Raw genomic sequence first — 7,318 nt, 5'->3', positions numbered from 1 at the left:
CGGGCTTTGGGACTTTTTAGGTGTTTCTTTTTTTTGTGTTTAAGTTTTTGGGTTTTGTCCAACAGACGGGCTTGGCCAGTGCGTACGCGTTCTGATTTCCATTTTCGGGCAGCGCCTCAGGATTCGCGATGTGAATCATGGCACTGTTTAACATGTAAACAGTAGTAAAAGCCGCTGTCTTTCTTCCTAAACGCTGAGGGCTTAAATGTCGCCAAACCTGATGGGCCGGTGCACCCGAGATCCACCACCACCACCGGGCTGGGTTTGGAAGTTCCTTGGCAGCTTCCTTGCAAAATCCCGCCATGAGTGCCGGGGTCGGCGGGGGGAGGTTGGCCTGGCCTGGCCTGGCCATCCTCGTGTCTGTGGCGTGCCCCGGTTCTGGGAGGTGGTGTAATTTTAGATTTTGCTAATGAGCTTGCCTGCGTGCCCTGCACACACAGTCTGCCTTGGCTTTTGCTTGGGGATTGGCAGATAAGGCTGGTAATCCTGCTCACCCAGCCTCAGCAGGCGGTGATGATTCCTTGAGTTGTTCTGGGATTGAGAGCTTGCTGCGTACCGCCACACAGGGGCTGGCCGTGGATGGGTAAAACGAGGGAGAAAATTATTTTTGCTAATCATTCTCTTCCATTCTACCTCGATGCTAGCTCAGGCACTGCGCTGTGGGCTGTCAGCTGTGGGATCTAAGGTGTTCCGGGGTTTGTTGAGAGACCTGTGATAAAACTTGTAACTTCCAGTAAGCGGCACCTCTCTGATAGTTATTTAAAACCTCTGTCTGCATTGTTCTAGAATGATTTCCTTTTTCCTCTAAGGCAACCTAGAGTAGGAAACTGACGGTCCCTCAGGTAGCCCGCTTCCACCTCACTTGAAGTCTTGGCTGCTTGTTGGGTTGGAGGCCAGCAGAGAACCTGAGAGCGGGTCTCCTACTTCCTGCCATTTGTGGAGCCGGCCAAAGATAACACTTCAGGTTTGGTCCGGGGCAGTGCAGGAGTTTGGCCCGTTTCTGTTGTGATTCACGTATTCCACTTTCAGGTCAGAAGATTGGCACTGATGAGGCTATAAAATGGACGGGCTTGCTTGGGACATCCTTCTCTCCCCTTTGAAGTGCACAGAAGCGTTCCCACCGATTTCAATGGGAAAAGCTCTTTTGTCTGGTGTGCTGGTATGTGTGCCAATTAGTATTTCATACTGATTGGAAGGGAAAGGACTAGGGACTGATTTATGAAGACTGTGGATGTTTGTAGACCAGGACAGTTTAAACAGTACATGCGATTTGCAGATCAGTAATTTGGTAGTTGTTTGTTTGTTTTTAAAAACTGATCCAGCATCTTCGCTGTGGCTAAAAGTGAACATAAAAGACAGCCAGTTATGACTGAAAATCTTGCACTGTGAAAACAACAGTTATTCCTGCAGTAACAAATATGGCCTGTGAAGTAACAGAAAATGAACCGAAAGCAAGGCACTGACATCAAATTGCAGGTGACAGTGCCCTTCATGGTGCCGATGACCACCTGGAGTCCAGCATTCTGTGAGGATTTGCATTTACAGCAACCAGAACCCATCTCAGTCATGTAGGGAATCACTTTCCAAGCGCAGTTTTCCTGCCAGCAGGGTTTGTTTGCTTGGTGATAAGAAACAATGGTCAACTCAGTTTGTTACTGGAGCATTTTAGTGACTGAGAAGTGGAATCTGGCATCGTGTGCTAAATCCATTTTCTTAGCTAGTCAAATGCCAACTTGTCAGCCTATCCAGCAAGCTGATAGCACTGGGACAGGCGTGATTGTGAAGACTGTTTTTGACAGTCTCTAATAAGTCTGCTTTTAAGACACCTCTTTCCATTGCGAAAAAACAGTTACCACCTTCAGGACTGGATGAGAGAGAGGAGAGAGGCATGGGCATTGTCTGCAGCTTAATATTGTACTTTTCCAACTGCCTTAAGAACAGCAACAAGGTTTAGCTTTCAGAAAGGCTGGTATTTATTCACTAGAGCGGTGTTAGCCATAGTTGAGAGTGGAAAAAAGCGTGGCATAGAGGACCTAATTCCTTGTTTTGTTGGAAGAGGAACAACAAGAGAAGATGTGACTTTTCCAATTACAGATGAGGGACCCGATCTTTTCTTCTGCTATATGCTGTTTTTTGCCATTTCTGCTTTTAGGGTCGGCATACTCAAACATACACTCATTTCTCTCATGGGCCTTTCCACTTGCCAGCAATAGCTAGAAAGCTGAAATACTTTGCCAAAACCCTTCAATCTGGGAAAAGAACCATGTACTTGCAGTAGGACCAGGCTGACTCAGTGCATTGTCTTGGTGCCATCTCGCGTGGCTGGAGAAGTCAGAACAAGACCATCCTTGCGCACAGCATAATGATGCCCAGGTCTCAAGTTGTGTCCCCATGGCGTGCAGCTTCCTAAAGTCATGGGACTTGACCTTCAGATAAAACCCAATGTTATTTGAGAAAGCGTGAAAGTGGTATCCATAGAGAGGACGGGGCGCTCTAGGTTGCATATCCTTATTTTCCTGATGTCACAAACAAGTTACTCTTGTACGCTGCAGAAAGCCTCACAACCACAAAACCAGCAATAATTTTATAAATGATAAGCTTGTTTTCCTCCTCCTCTTCCTAGATACTCCGAGTGCAGCAGACAGCAGAGATGTGCATTGCTGGAATCCAGAGAGTTTCGTAACATGGCAGCCGCTTGCTGAAAGCCCTGGAGATACAAAACAACCCCTATTTTAAGTCTTGAGAAACATCTCCTACTAAGTAGAAGAAAAAAGCATTTAGGTGAAGTAATGTTGCCAGTCCCATTTGTTTATGAGGCTTGGTTTTTGCCTTTATACATTTTAAATGCTTTTTATTTTCATTCTACTTTTTGTGCCTTTCAAGTTCATGTTTTCCATTTTTTTCATATGACAGGAAAGTCTGGAATTAAGTCCTTACTTTAAAAAGAAGAATCTGGTTCAGAGTCCTGTATAATCATGTAGCTCCAGACATGGGGTGTTTAAAAATAAAGCCACTCTCATGAGAATTACCGTCTTGAAGGTGATTTTCTGTTCTGAGTTTAAGTACTTTGTTGGCAGTTTAAGAAGCTTTTAACAACATCTGATCTGTGTTTGCTTTCCAGGCAGATCTCTCTTTTCTTCTTCTTTTCTAAAAATCTAGAGCTTGTTTCACCTCTGTATGTGCTGACGAGGTCAGAAATGTAGTGTACCAGCATGACTGTGACGCGTGTTGAATAATGCATACCAGTGCTTTCAAAAACACATGTGCAGATTTCGTGCAATTGTCTGCTTAAGCTGCTGAGTGATACCATGGGATACAGAGCCATCTTCTTCAGAGACGGAGGAGGATGGTGGTTGGGGTTTACTGGGTGGGGTAAGGCGAGGAACCGAAAGCCTCATGTGACACCCTGAGGGAATCACAAATGCCTTCAGAGCCTCAAGCTCTATAACTTGGTGTTTAACCCAGTCCTTGTTTTTGGAAGGGAGTTGACAGAGGAGTGATTTCTTTTAGTTAAGCTTTTTGAATATATTTATTTTAAATCTGTCGTTTGATGCAGTGGTGTCCTCAAGCTGTACGCACAAGGCAAGAAGGAGACGTGAGGATTTGTCTTTCACTGCTACATACGTACAAGTGCCTGGAAATGTATTATCCAAGGGACACAGAAACAGCTTTTTGAGGGCCTGTTCTTCCTGCTCTGTCTCTAGCAGTAACGTCTGGTAAATGGGGAGACCTGACTGCCTCTTACGGCTACGTCTAAGTCCCATTCTGGGCTCCCAAGCCAGATGCTCTAAACTGGCATTTCTAGGAGGTTACTGCTCTACTTGTGTGGTTTGAATCGCTTAAGTCTTTGGCCTTGTGCCTTAAAGTGCCAGCAGAGGCATGCTGTAATTGCCCATAAATGCACCGTCTGTCATATTATTGTTTAATTATTCCAGCTTCTCACCACCACGCACTGCTCAGTGTCTCTCTTGCTATCTTTATTTAATTGAGTGGAAAAAATCTGAGACTTGTGCTTCACTTACGTCACTTCGTATTTACCCAGCGTCGCTGGATCCTACTATGAAATCCCAGCTTTTGTATGCAGAAGTCAGTCTTCTGTACAGAAAAAATAATGTCAATATCTAAAGCATATGTTAGAAAGAGAATCAATATTTTAACACATGGTAAAGTCAGGCCATAAATCTTTTAGCACAGTCAAATGATTGTATTATTCTCCCTTGAAATACTGCTCCTCCCCCTGAGAAACAAGAGGGGGAAAGAAAACTCTTGAATAACCAAGCTCTTGTCCTCACAATGCAGGACTGTTCTTAGCCCGTTGCTCTGTGTTGCTTCTTTCTTTTCTGTCTACTAACTCTCTCTTTTCTTGTGTGTCAAACGCCTGCCTCTTCAAGGCCCATCTTTCCCTAGCCCATCCCTGTTCATCTGTTTCAGAGTATTACCGGAATGTCGGCTCTTTCCTGAGATCAGCTTGCAATGACCAGTTCCACTACCTACTTGTTACCATTTCAAACATCTCTACGCTTTCTCCCAGCCTTGCAACCAACCCCTTATTAATGTGTGTGGAAAAAATCATCTTTCAGAGCTCTCTCTAATGCTCTCCTTGTCCGTATGGCCTATAGAAAAAAACTTGGCAGCACGCTGACTGCTTTTCTGTGTTCATGCTCCCTGTGTCTGTGACAAATGCATGTCATTTTTCTGGTCTTTCATTTAGCTTTCAGTCTCTGAATTGGGACACTTTTTGTACAGCACCCCCCACACAAGATCAAGATCAAGGATCCTGTGCACTTCCACAATAATAATAAATATTAGGGTTGCTTGTGCTTACTCTGCTCTATTTTTTATGGCTCTGGGCAGAAGGAGTTTCATGATGTCTTTTTGGAACATCATTCTGCACCTGAATGATATAGTTTCCAGGGATTTTTTCAGAAATCCTCAACTGAACTTTTCCTTTCAGGTGTACTCCCTGTAACACCTGGCTCCCTGACTGAGCCAGCATCATTATTGGGGTTGTTCTTTTTGCTTCCCATAACTGAACTGTAAGATTACTCATTTCATACTATTTTCTGATTTGTTTTATTTTTCATCCATCTCTTTCCTGCAGGAAAGAGCAATTTATATAATGATTTCACTGTCGAATTGACTTTCAGGCTTTACTGCTATTTGTCACCATTCAGGAAATCCATCCCTGGCTCCAGGAGAACACTCAATCCCTGCTGACAGGCTGGAAGAGGGAGAGAAAATAGATAGCAGAGCTGCAGCTATTAAGACCAACAGGCAAATATTTTATTCCACCTCAATTTTCCCTTCGCAAATTACTTTTAAAGAATTTATTTCTCTTTGTGAGAATGTGAATGAGAGTTGTTTGTTTATTTTCCCGGTGACTCTTCTGATCATCATCTTCTTCCACATTTCAGACATTGGAGCTTGCAGCAGTGACAAGATGTAATCCCGAGTAAAACTGCTTCTGCTTGTGGCGTTGGTTAACCTGCTGGCAATGATACTTGCCTGGGCATGGGGCAGCTGGCGGCTTAACACAGCTCAGCATGGGTGTACTGCCACTCCCAGGCACTTTTAGGACACAGTTGAGTTGTTTATAGTAATCTTAAAAAACTTGTAGTAAATTTGTTCTGCCTTCCTGGGGCCACCACTCCCAGAGACCTTTCCCCTTTCTTGGCTACTGTGGGAGCCTCTTTCCTTCGGCTTCACACCTTTATCATCTAAAAGTGATAGCAGTACAGAACTGATTGTCTCTCTCTTTGAAGGGCATGCTACACTGCTATGCTGTTGTGGCTGTTGAGGACTGGAAGATCAGAGAGGACAATGGGGAAGTGGAAGCCTGCTCCCTGTTTTATGCAGAACAGAGGTGGGATGTGCCCTTTTATGAAGTTCAGCAGAGAAAAACTTGGGCTGCTTTCACACTGGCATTCCTACATACCGTGCCATACCAGTCAGCCTTGTACTTCACGGACCTTTGAAGGCATGAAACAACATGCAGTGTAAATGAAATCTAAGCCACACCATACCAGATTATTGATGCCAGCCAGTTTTAGAAGGCTGACACAAGTGCCAAGTGAAACAGGTACAATGGTAGGAGATGTCTTGTAGCACCTGCAGGCATGCAGATCTACGCAGCACCAGAGTCCAACAGCAATGTGCGGCATGTAAAAAGCTGGTGAACCCACGGCCACTTAGGCTTGAATGCACTTTCCTGGGGAGGAAGTGGCTTTTCCCTTGGAAACCTCAACTCCCCAGGGTCTGCATGAGGTCAATGGAAAAAGTGATTTCTTCAGAATGTGATGCAGAGCGCCTAAGCACAGGCTTATCTTATTGACTACAGAGGAAGCTTAACCTCTGTAGATTTAAAATAGCTTTTGTGAATACCCAACCCCTCTCGCCCCTTAGTTTTGGGAGTTATGTTAGTCCTGGACCTGGTTAGTCCTTGGTAGACACGCTGCCTACAGAAATTCAGCTGCTGCAGGCCCAAGCTAAGAGAAGCTTGTCCACCAGAGCACAGAATGACCTCTTGGATCCTGCTTTGTCCTTTTGAATTACTCTAGGATGTCACAAATGAATTTGCAAGTATCAGAAGAATGAAATGAAGTCAAGAAAGGTTGGTTTCTTTAGGGATGGCCTGACTGGAGCTGGAATAATCCGCATCTGTTTCAGTTTAACTGAATTTTTCATTCCAGCCTTTCAAAGTACAGACAACCGAAGCCTTTAATTTGCCCTGTCTTTCACTGTAGAGAAAAGTAGGAGTTTCTAACAGCTGATACTATCCTGTCTAGAATATCTACACTAAAAAAATACAGTTTATTGTCTGTTGTGAATGAAAAAGCTCTTGCTTGTCTCTGTTGTTTGTAGTGTTGACTTTGAAAGATAAATTGTTTGAACTGGTTGAATCTCCGTTTGTATAACTGAAGATTAGCTTGCTTGATAGCCTGCTGGATTTGCAGTTTTCCCTTGCACTAAATAAACTGAGGAACCGCTGGCCCTGGGGCAGCAAGGATACAGTGCATACTTGAAAAAGTTTGTATGCATACAAGTAAAAAAAAAGATGAAATAATTTCATGCTTGGCATTCTGGATGTGCTGTTTCAGCGTTGATATGTTTTCTCTTTCCACCTGGAAGAGCTCCTGTAAAACCTAGGAAGTCCATTAAAAAAATTACTAACAAACAGCCTGATAGACATAGATAGGTGGCTAATGAGTTGAAAGTTGAAGCTGGCAGGACCAGAATTGTTTTTTACATGGTAGTTTCACAAGCCTAAATCATGCTACTTGGTTTTGGGAACATAAGTACCTTAATCAAACTCTACCCT

This window comes from Chroicocephalus ridibundus, chromosome 6 (genome assembly GCF_963924245.1).
Source record: "Chroicocephalus ridibundus chromosome 6, bChrRid1.1, whole genome shotgun sequence".
NCBI lineage: Eukaryota > Metazoa > Chordata > Aves > Charadriiformes > Laridae > Chroicocephalus > Chroicocephalus ridibundus.
The sequence above is the reverse complement of the archived record's forward strand: the minus strand, read 5'-3'. Positions refer to the sequence as shown.